Source organism: Odocoileus virginianus, chromosome X, assembly GCF_023699985.2.
Source record: "Odocoileus virginianus isolate 20LAN1187 ecotype Illinois chromosome X, Ovbor_1.2, whole genome shotgun sequence".
Taxonomy (NCBI): Eukaryota; Metazoa; Chordata; class Mammalia; order Artiodactyla; family Cervidae; genus Odocoileus; species Odocoileus virginianus.
The window spans coordinates 27,969,146-27,981,517 of NC_069708.1; the positions used below are offsets into that span (position 1 = coordinate 27,969,146).

A 12,372-nucleotide genomic window follows, 5' to 3' on the forward strand; every position below is an offset into this window, starting at 1 on the left:
GAAGGGTGGGATGGGGTGGTGGGAGGGAAGCTCAAGAGAGAGGGGATATACATACAGTTGATGAAAGTGAAAGAGGAGAGTGAAAAAGTTGGCTTAAAGCTCAAAATTCAGAAAACTAAGATCATGGCATCCGGTCCCATCACTTCATGGCAAATAGATAGGGAAACAGTGGAAGCAGTGGCTGACTTTATGTTTCTGGGCTCCAAAATCACTGCAGATGGTGATTGCAGCCATGAAATTAAGAGACGCTTACTCCTTGGAAGGAAAGTTATGACCAACCTAGACAGCATATTAAAAAGCAGAGACATTACTTTGTCAACAGCGGTCCATCAGGTCAAGGCTATGGTTTTTTCAGTAGTCATGTGTGGATGTGAGAGTTGGACTATAAAGAAAGCTGAGCACCAAAGAATTGATGCTTTTGAACTGTGGTGTTGGAGAATACTCTTGAGAGTCCCTTGGACTTCAAGGAGATCCAAGCAGTCCATCGTAAAGGAAATCAGTCCTGGGTGTTCATTGGAAGGACTGATGTTGAAGCTGAAACTCTAATACTTTGGCCACCTGATGCAAAGAGCTGACTCATTTGAAAAGACCCTGATGCTGGGAAACATTGGGGGCAGGAGGAGAAGGGGATGACAGAGGATGAGATGGTTGGATGGCATCACCAACTCAATGGACATGGATTTGGATAGACCCCGGCAGTTGGTGATGGACAGGGAGGCCTGGCATGCTGCGGTTCATGGGGTTGCAAAGAGTTGGACATGACTGAGTGACTGAACTGAACTGATGACTGATATGCAGTATTGTACAGCAGAAATTAATGAAACACTGTAAAGCAATTACCCTCCAATTAAAAAAAAATAATAAATATAAAAAAGAAGCAATGTCATTTATAATAGCATTAAAAATAATTATGAATAAACATATCAAAAGAAGTACAAAATGTATATGCTGAAAACTATAAAATATTGTTAAAATAACTTGAATAACTATATAGGAACTTCCCTGTCAGTCCAGTGTTTTAAGTTTCCACACTTCCACTGCACAGGGCAGGTTCAATCCCTGGTCAGGGAACTAAGATCCTGAATGGCACAGCTAAATAAATAATTAAAATGGAAAAGACCTCATTAAAAAAAAACTAAATAAGTAGAAAGACATGCCACTTCATGGATGACATTTTAACAGTATTAGACATAATGTCTAATGTCTAACATAATGTCTAATATTGTTAAAATGTCAATACTCTCCAAATTGATGTATGGATTCAAAGTAATCTCCATCAAATTTCCAGCTTTCTCCTTTACAGACATTTATAAGCTGAACCTAAAATTCATAAGGAAATTCAAGAGACACAGAATGGCCAAACAATCTTGAAAAATAAAAACAAGACTAGAGTGATCACATTTCCAAATTTTAAAATTTATTAAACACAGCTACAATAATCAAGACAGTGTGGTTCTGGAATTAGAAGAGACACATGTGTATGTGTCTTCAGTTACTCAGTCATGTCCAACTTCTTGTGACCTTAAGGACTGTAGCCCATCAGACTCCTCTGTCCATGGGATTTTCCTGGCAAGAATACTGGAGTGGGTTGCCATTTCCTCCTTTAGGAGATCTTCCCGACCCTGGGATCGAACCCATGTTTCCTGTGTCCCCTGCATTGTAGGCAGATTCTTTTACCAATGAGCCATTGGAGAAGTCCAGGATAGACATACAGATCAATGGAATAGAATTAAGAGTACAGAAATAAACCCATGTATCTGTGGTCAATTGATTTTTGAAAAGGGTGCCAAGGACATTCAATGGGGAAAGTTGTGTTTTCAACAAATGGTGCTGGGTACACTGGATAGCCATATTCAAAAGATGAAGTTGGACCCTTATCTCACATCATATACAAAATTAACTCAAATGGATCAAAGGCCTAAATGTAACATAAATGTAAATATTCATTATGTTGAATTGGGCAATGGATTCTTATGTATGACACCAAAGATATGAGTAATTAAAGAAAAAATAGATATACTTGACTAACCAAAATTTTAAACTTTGGTATTTCAAAGGATATATCAAAAAAGTGAAAAGACTCCATCAATAAAAGGACCCATGGCAAGACAGTCCATGTCAGACCCCAGGAGAATAAGAAACGAGATCTCCAAATATAAGCAGGGGCTGAAGAACTTGGACAAGGAGAATAAAAAGGTCATAGCTATTAACTGCATCTAAAATTAATTTTCTTACAGGTTTAAAGTACAAGACATTCAGGATTATGAAGATCTCTTCAAATGCAATCAACCTATCTAACTTTATTTTTGAAGGTAATCTCACATACCCAAATTTAAAATGTTCAGATATAGTATAAAACATATAACTGCTTAGAGAAAGCAGATGCATAGGTACCTGAGATGCACAGGATACTTATAAAGATGCAATTCAGCAGAAAAAATATTTTAAAGCACAAAAATTTATTTGGGGAGAATTCAGACAATGATTTACTTAGACAATAATTTGTGTTTTATTCTCTCTGCTGTAAAACATCAAAAAATGAAAGGTATTAGACCTTCTCCATTCTAAATCAGTGGCCACATGAATGTGTCCAGAATGTAGGCTCCATAGCCAAGGACCTTCTTAATAACTGTTCTATGACAGAACTTAAAATAAGAAGTTGACAAACACATGAAAGACAAAAATCCCCCAGTGCCTGCCATCAGATCTTGTTTGAGAGATGGCAGCTTATAAAAAGGTATTGGTATAGACAGTGGCTTAAATATCTGAGGGGAAAAATAATGGAAAATTTTGAGCTTCTCCAGGACAACGAGGAAAGAAGGCACTAGACTTCCAGGGAGTAATGAAAAAAGAAAAAGAAAGAAAGTGAAAAGACACGTTCCTTTACCTGTTGGGTATTCTCTGCCTTTTCATCTATTGTAAAGTAATTAGCCTCCAACTAAAAAAAATAAATGAAAAAAAAATCCTATGACTCACAAGGTGAAAAAAAAAGTGAAAAGACAACACACAGAATGGAAAAAAAATATTTTCAAATCATATATATGTTAAGGGACTAAACATACATAAATACGTAAATTCTTGCAACTTAATACTAAAATGAATAATCCTATTAAAAATTGACAAAGGAGACTTCTAATTTCTAGTCTGGCACATAAGAAGAAGTCATCACTCCATCCTAACAAGTAAAAAGCTGAACAAACTAAAAAATTAACAACTCTTCTAGATCTGTCAGTGAGGTAACAAGGCAAACACTGCCTCCCAAGTTGGGGAGCAAGCAGGCAGATTCAGAGAATTACAACTTGCCAGAACAGAAACCCACGAGCAGAAACTTCCATGGGAACCAGTATTGGGGTAGAAAATTCTGAACTATTGATGAAATGCTAGAGTATCAGAGTGGACAAGCCTGAGAGATTTAAAAAAAAAAATCCAGGAAGACCCAGTCACGGAGATACCGCACTCTCAGGATTCCAGTAGGAGGAGGAGAAAGTAATCTTTTTAAATACGCTAGGCCACTCTGTTCTGCCCGTAAGAGAAACTGTTTTACAAGAGCCTAATCTATTGGGGTCTTATTAGAGCCTGCTCAACCTAGAGGAAGGGAAATAGTCAACTCTCGCCCTCCTCTAAACACTCTGTACCACCTAAGTGGGGAGAATAAAAACCCGAGAGACACATAAATTTCACAGCCCAGGGACACAGGGTCACTGAAAGATTAAGGCTTAATCAGAGGATTTATAAAACACTTCTCCTCCCACCATACTTTACCAGTACATTACAACAGTCCTATTTACCAAAGTTCCTTTTACCTCATACACCATGTCTGGTTTCCAGTGAAAAACAACAAGGCATGCCAAAAGGCAAAATACAGTTTTAAGTGACAGAGCAAACATCAGAACCAGATCCAGACATACCAGATGCTAGAATCAGGCCATGAATTTAAAGCAACTATGATAAATATGCTAGGGGCTCTAATGGAAAACGCAGATAACATGCAAGAACAGATGAGTAATTTGAGCAGAGAGATGAAAATTCTAAGAATCAAAAAAATTTTCTACAGACAAAAACACTGTAACAGAAATGGAGAATGCCTACGACAGGCTCATTAGTAGACTGGACATGGCTGAGGAAAGACTCACTGAGCTTGAGAATATCAATAGAATCCTCCAGAAATAAAAAGCAAAATGTAAAGGACTTTTCTAAAAAAGGAAAAGAATATCTAAGAACTGTGGGTCAACAAAAATAAAAGTGTAATATATGCAAAATGGGAATACCAGGAGAAGAAATTTAAAAAAGATGAAAGTTTTCTTATTCTAAATTGATCTATTTTAATAGATGTCAGTTTGCTCAAATAGCAACAGTGCATTCAATTATGTATATGTGTGTATGTGTGTTTATAATGAAGTGAAATGAGTGACAGCAATGATAAGAAAGAACAAGAGGAAATTATGATTATTTTGTCATTATAAGGCACTTGTGCTACCTGTGAAACAGTATACAGTTGTCCCTAGGTATCCACAGGGGATTGTTTCTAGGAGTCCTTAGTCCATGGATGCTCAAGTCCCTTATATAAAATGGCATAGTACAGTTGCCCCTCCATATCTGTAGGTTTCACAACTGTGGATTCAATCAACCACAAATGGAAATTTCAACATGCAGTTGGTTGAACCCACAGATGTAAAACCTGTGAATACAGAGGGCTAACTATATATTTATTGGAAAAAAAATCTGCATATAAGTGGACCTGTGCATGGAGAAGGCAGTGGCCCTCCACTTCAGTACTCTTGCCTGGAAAATCCCATGGACAGAGGAGCCTAGTAGGCTGCAGTCCATGGGGTCGCTAAGAGTCGGACATGACTGAGCGACTTCACTTTCACTATTCACTTTCATGCATTGGAGAAGGAAATGGCAACCCACTCCAGTGTTCTTGCCTGGAGAATCCCAGGGATAGGGGAGCCTGATGGGCTGCCGTCTACAGGGTCGCACAGAGTCGGACACAACTGAAGTGACTTAGCAGCAGCAGTGCATGTTGTTCAAAGGTCAACTGTAGTGTTATTTGAAAAGTGGACTTGGATTAGCTACAAATGTATATTGAAAACTCTAGGGCAACCACTAAAAAGGGAAAAAAAGTATAGTTGCTGTTCTAAGAAAGGAAACAAAATGGAACTATATAAAATGTTCAGTTAAAATCACAGAAGATTATCTAGGGTGAAACATCACCAGCCCAGGTTGGGTGCATGAGACAAGTGCTTGGGCCTGGTGCACTGGGAAGACCCAGAGGGATCGGGTGGAGAGGGAGGTGGGAGGGGGGACCGGGATGGGGAATACATGTAAATCCATGGCTAATTCATTTCAATGTATGACAAAATCCACTGCAATGATGTAAAGTAATTAGCCTCCAACTAATAAAAATAAATGGAAAAAAAAATAAAATCACAGAAGATACAAAAAAAAGATAAAAACAGGAACAAAGAACAAGGGCAGCAAATAGAAAACACTAATGAATATGATAAATATTATCATTTTGAATGTTAATGGTCAAAATGTACCATTGAAAAGATAGAGATTATAAAAATGAATTAAAAAAATAAGACCCAGGTATATGTTGTCTATAAGAAGCCCATTTTAAATATAAAGACACATATAGATTAAAAGTAAATGGATGGGGAATTCCCTGGTGGTCCAGTGGTTATGAATCTGCCTTGTAATGCTAGGGGCATGGGTTGGGGAGCTGAGATCCCACAAGCTGCAAAGCAACTAAGCCTGCATGCCATGTGCTGCAACTAAGACTTGATGCAGCCAAATAAATAAAAATTTTTTTTATTAAAAAGTAAATGGATGAGATAAAATATACCATGCTAATACTAACAAAAAAGAGGAGTAGCTATATTTCACACAGAGTGAAATTTAAGCAAGAAAAGTTATCAGGGATAAAGAAGAGCATTACATAATGATAGAAGGGCTAATTCTCCAGGAAGACATAAGTCCTTAATGTATATACAACCTAACAACAGAGCATTAACTTATGTGAGGCAAAAACTAATAGCATTGCAAAGAGAAATAGATAAATCCAATATCTTGTTCAGATACTTCAACATGCCTCCATAAAACAGAATTGTCAGAAATGAACAGTTCTAGCAGACAATGAGGATCTAGCTGAACTTAACAACACCATCAATCAACTGAATATAATTGACATCTATAGACTACTTCAGTCAATAATAGTAGGACACACATTTTTTCTCAAGCTCACATGGAACATGTACCAGGATAGATCACAGTCTAGGCCATAAAGCACACGTTAACAATTTGAAGAACAGAATTTAAAAGAATAGAAATCAAACAATTTTCACTGTCAGGCCACAGTGGAATTAAACCAGAAATCATAACAGAAAGATGACTAGAAAAATTCCAAAATATATGGAGATTAAACAACACACTTCTAAATAACACATGTCATGGAGAAATCTCAAGAGAAATTTTAAAATATTTTGACTAGATGAAAATGAAAATATAACTTATCAAAATACGTGGGATACCACAAAAACAGTGCTTAGAGAGAAGTCATAGCATTGAATGCATGAAAGAAGAAAGATCTCAAATCAGTAATCTCAGTTTCCACCTTAGGAAGCTAGAAAAAGAAGAGCAAATTAAATTCTAAGTAAGTAGAATAAAAGACAATAATAAGAATTAGAGCAGAAATCAATGAACCTGAAAATAGAAATCAATAGAAAAAAAATCAATGAAACTAAAAGCTGGTCCTCTAAAAAGGTCAATATACTAAATTATACATTGGATTGTACACTTTAAATGGGTGAGTTGTGTGGTGTGTGAACTATACCTCAGTAAAGCTATTTTTAAAAATCAGATCATGGGACTTCCCTGGTGGTCCAGTGGTTAAGAATCTGCCTTACAATTCAGGGGTTGCAAGTTTGATCCCTGGGCGGGGAAGTAAGATCCCACATACCTTGGAGCTACTGAGCTCTCATGCACATGCTGCACTTAAGACCCAATGCAGCCAAACCAATAAATAAAAAATAAATTAAAAAAATTAAAAAAATAAAATCAGATCAAAATTACAAAAACAGTAAAAAGGCCAGTGGTTACCAGGAGTTAGGGAGGAGAGAGGGATAAATAAGAACACAGAAGATTTTCAAGGTGGTGAAACTATTCTATGATATAACTATAAGTGTTATATGTGAACTATAAGTGGTTGATAACTATAAGTGGTTGATGTGAACATAAAACTGCTCTAAAAATAAAGTCTATTAAAATTGTTTAAATCAGAGCCTCTTCAAATAGGATGTAAAATAACAATAAAACAAAAATTACTATACCTTTATACTTTCTCTCCCATGGCTGTTTTTTAGGCCTAGCAAAATTAGGTACATAAAAAGTACAGTCCATGTCCTCCTTTGCTATTTAGACTGAGAAGCCTACTTCCTCCTCCTTAACTTAAATAGGCTGATCAGAGAACCTCGTTAGGACCTCTGTTTTAGACTCCCTGTGGCACTTCAACTCCAGGCATTCTGTTTCACTCTACCCAGACAAGTGACCTAATGAAGTAAATCCAAAAGGTGATCTACACTAACTATGGAGAAATCTGTACCTTTTATACTCTTATCACTTACCATCTTCTGTTTTTAACTAGCGTGGTCTGTCTACTTGGTCTGTTGATGGTTTTGCCATTTTACCCAGAATTCAAGATCCATGTCAAACAAACAAAAATATTAAAAACACTAAAGATAAATCTAGCTAAAAGGTAATGTTAAATGCACTGTTCTGGAAGGGAAGTGTAGAAGACTTAATTTGCTACAAACTTAAGAAACAAAGGAAGCTACCCTCCTTCAAACTGTCCTGATTAGCACCCATTGTAGCCCTGATCTCCAAGATGTTCTGACCTTGAAATTTCTTGCTGCAAACTGTCCTGACAAGAAATAACTAACTGCATGCCTACCTGTGAAGAATCATTCATCACATTACTGCACTCCCATCTCATTTACTCTTCCTTCCAAAGCCTGATAATAGTGTGCTAGGCATCATGTTATATACTTTATATATTTTTAAATTTAATTTGTACAATAACCATATAAGTATACCTAATCTATTTGATAGGTAAAGAAACTGAAGTTTGAGAAGGTAACTAATTTTCCCACGATCACACAACTAGTAAGTTAAAGAGCTGGGATTCATTCTCCTAAATATTAAAGAAATCTTTAAAATGTTATTATCATCTCTATAGAGTTAATATTTCTTTAGAAAAAGATACTTCATAACTGAATCACCTTACTGTATACCTGAAACTAACATGACATTGTAAGCCAACTATATAGTCCAATATAAAATAAAAATTTTTTTTCAATATAAAATAAAAATTAAAAAACAAAAAATAAAATATTGCTAGTTTTCTAAAAAAAGAAAGAAAAAGGTACTTCATTAAAATTAAGCTTCTATCCATTTTAACTTCAAAGCATACTTCTTTCCTATTTAACCTTGCCTTCATAGGTATTTTTATTGCAGTTCAACCTAAGTTTCTTCATGCTTGAAGTCAAGCCAGGTCTCAAAACAGACGTAATTCTCCCAGTATTTTTTTCATGAATTCCACTCTAGTGAACTTGTCTATAACCCCCAGGGTCATCTCCACCTGTTTTGCTGCTTATGGCCCAAGCCTTAACTTCTCCTCTAGGGCCTAAGATTCATATCTAGATTTTTTCATACTCTTCTACTTTGGTTTTTTTCTTTCTTGTTCTTTTCCGAGAACAAGAAATTAGTCCATAGGGACTACTCACCTGGCTAGACCAGAATAACATAGATTGCCTCATGAACTGGAATTCTGACAGCCCAAGAGCTCAATATCTTAGGTTACAAACGATGAAGAGGACTGTACAGGCAATTGCTTTCTTGTGGCCTCTTTTCTGATGGCTGCTGGAATGACATAAAAAAAAAGAAAGGAAGAAATATTACATCTTATAAGAGTAACCATTAAACTCTTTCATATTATTACAATGTAGAATCAATATAACAAGTCCTCAGCATAATCATAAATAATTTTCCTGCTGTTATCAACCAATGCCAAATATAAAGTATTAACATAAAAATAGCTGTAAGTCTTCTTGCTAGCTAACCAACTCCCCTCCTCCATCCCATTGCCAGCAATTATGCACCTCAGTATCCAATTATTTCAATGTTCTTTCAGTTCATAACAAATGATAGCTAGAATTGAAAATGTGCCAGATTACCATCACAGCAGTTAATCTTCTTAAAGTTTTCATAGCTGGAGCTCTACATCTACAATTCAGTCTCATTTTTGCTTTACATTTTCTCTTCTCCTACATGCCTATGTTTCTTATACATAGACACAATCATATCAAATAGAATCAGTCAGGACAACTGAGATCAAAACTCCCATACTAAAGCAGATTCTACACAGTCTTCTATATATAGTGAATTACAGATGGTTCTGGAAAATAGAAGATTATTCCAAAAAGTCAATACATTTTTAAAGCTCCAATTTTCTAATTACAAAAGGCCAAAACTCATTAGTCTCCTGGATATACTCCTATCAGAATTATGATTTATAGTCACCTTCAATTCCAGTGGTGGCATTAATAACTTATCAAACATACACCAATATCCCATTTGTCACAAAGTATTCTAAAGTTGTCAAATTGCTTCCCAGCTACCAATATCAGTTCCAAAATTTCCCTAAGATCTAAACACAATAATTTCAAAAAGTTTCCTTAGTATATCATCTAACTATAATATTTTTAGCAATAACTCTATTTATAGTCTAGATTCAAACTAGTTTGAATTGTTTGAATTCAAACAATATTATCTTCTAATATACTCCAAATTACTGGCTTCTCTGGTGGCTCAGTGGTAAAGAATCCACCTGCAATGCAGGAAACACAGTAGACATGGTTCAATCCCTGGGTTGGGAAGGTCCCCTGGAGGAGGGCATGGCAGCCCACTCCAGTTTTCTTGCCTGGAGAATCCCATGGAACAGAGGAGGCTGATGGACTACAGTCCATAGGGTCGCAAAGAGCTGGACACAACTGAAGCGACTGAGCACGCACACACGCATATTCTGAATCACACCTATGCTTAAGCGAAAAAAAAAAAAGAACTATCCACCATTTCCTAAAACCTTCTTGCTTTTGGTTTTGCTCATCCATTCAAGGAGTCTCTATCTCCTCTCCTTAACTCTGGGTGTCCCAATTTTGTTTCCCTTGCAAAGTTCTTAATTGGAAACTATTCATTTTCCTTTATTCATCCCTTCCCATAAATCAAGACCAAGTTAGCATCATCTCATGTCTTATTCACTGGATCCCCAAAGTATTATTTTACTCAACAGCCCTTCTTTCTTCAGAGTTTATACTGCTTAATTTTATCATCCTGTTAAAGTTTTTTTTTTCATCCTGTTAAAGTTAAATGTCAACTTTCAGATCTCCCCCTGACATTCACTGAGGACTTTGGTACCAACTGTTTTCTTTCCGCTTTTCATTCTGAAAGCCTTCACTATTCCCCTTGATGATCTAACATCCAAATTTCACAGCTCCATGACATATCCTATTTTAATTTCTTCAGCTCAGTCATCCATTTCTGAGTGACACCTGGAATGGCTCTACCTCCAAAACCAGAGTCTGCACTCAGAACTACCTGTTTTTCTGCCTGTCTACAATTTACAGTCTTTTAATTTACCTTTCAACTTTTCAAAGGCCTTTGATTCATCAACCCTCTTAACTCTTCTCAAAGTCCTCAATGTCCCTTTGGACTTCAGTTCCTTCTCTACCTAGGAAAGATTCCATGGACAGTGGGACTTCAGTGACAGTAACCAGCACTCTCAATTCTCCTATCCCCTTGATTTTCCACTATATTTATCCTGCCAATCCCTACTCACAAATCAACCCAACGATTTCTTTTTTCTATTCCTGTTTACAAATTACAAAGTACTATTAAGGAAAATCCTATACTCCTGACCACTAGTTTCTCCTCCACCCAATTGATCTTCTATTGCTATCAGAGTGATCTTTTACTTTTTGCAGGGGAGGGGGCTGCACTGAGTCTTCTTTGCACCACACAGACTCTCTCGTTGTGGTGCGTGGGCTTAGTTGCCCTCAGTATGTGGGATCTTAGTTCCCTGATCAGGGATCAAACTCATGTCCTCCGTATTGGAAGGTAGATTCTTTTTTTTTTTTTTTTTTTGAAGGTAGATTCTTAACCACTGGACCGCCAGGGAAGCCAGAATGATCTTTTAAAACATAGATTAAGCAAGACTTCATGAATGGCAGAATGAGGGGCTCAGCTAATTTTCTCCCCGTGAAAACAATGATATAACTGTACAGATTTGTCAAAAACAACCATTTCAAGATTCTGGAAATAGACAAAAATTTAAAAATAAATTTAAAAGTATTTAAGAAAATCTATTAAATGTTGGCTAAGAACAGTGGGAATCTATGGTGTTTTAGCCTGAGGCTTGTTCACATTCCCACCTCCCACCCAAGCTCTACTGGAGCCGATATTATAAGGTTAGAGCAAGTCAAGCCATAAAAACCAACAACTTGGCTGCTGGAGGGGAATTACTTGTATGGGAATGAGCACACACAAAAAAATTTCTATGCCCAGGGGTGTTGAAGATAACAGCAAACTCCTTAGATCAGAGAAAATGATCATCACAGTTACCTGAGATTACAGCATTGGTTGGGGCAAGTAACAGAACAGCAGGCCTGCTGAAAGTTTAGCAGAGAGATGCAGAAAGAAAGACAACCCTGGTAGGGCTTAATAAGCTCACTCATAACCCCATGGGTCTACAATGCTATGCGTATGTACAAGGTTGCACTCAAGCTCAAGGTACTAGAGAGGATCCTACTTAACTACATTTCCCTGCCTGAATATGAAGCCTTACAAAGGTACAGAGGAGACACAAGGAGGCCTAGCAGAAAGTAAAAATCAAAGATTTTTAAACTCTCCTGAACTTCAACTATATTTCCAAACCTACGCACAATTCCATCGACAAAGAGTAGAAGACAATACTGGCCCAAGGTATTTAGAGACTATCTCTAATAAAACAATTGGCTGAATGCTAAGCTATCCTGACCCGTATGACACTAAGGAAGCCAAGCTTACAAATAAAAAGAGTAGAAACATTAATAGGTTACACATTGAAGAGACAGAATTCACAGAATTGATTCAGGCAAGCTACCACAGCAACCTCAGAGACAGAATGGGTAGGAATCAGAACCTGAAATTAACCTTTTGAGGAACTGGCAACTGTTTTCCAGAGTGGCTACATTGCAACCAGAGAGTCTGTGTGGTGCAAAGAAGACTCAGTGCAGCCCCCTCCCCTGCAAAAAGTAAAAGATCACTCTGATAGCAATA

General features: G+C 36.8%; 1 long non-coding RNA gene across 2 annotated transcripts in view; it reads right to left on the reverse strand.

Moving 5' to 3' along the window:
• The window catches only part of LOC110130754 (uncharacterized), a 91,664-nt gene that overhangs the window by 23,776 nt on the left and 55,516 nt on the right, over positions 1-12,372 (reverse strand). For both annotated transcript variants that reach the window (XR_011485768.1, XR_011485767.1), the window contains exon 2: positions 8,784-8,919. This is a non-coding gene — a long non-coding RNA (uncharacterized lncRNA). The remainder of the gene's footprint in view (positions 1-8,783; positions 8,920-12,372) is intronic.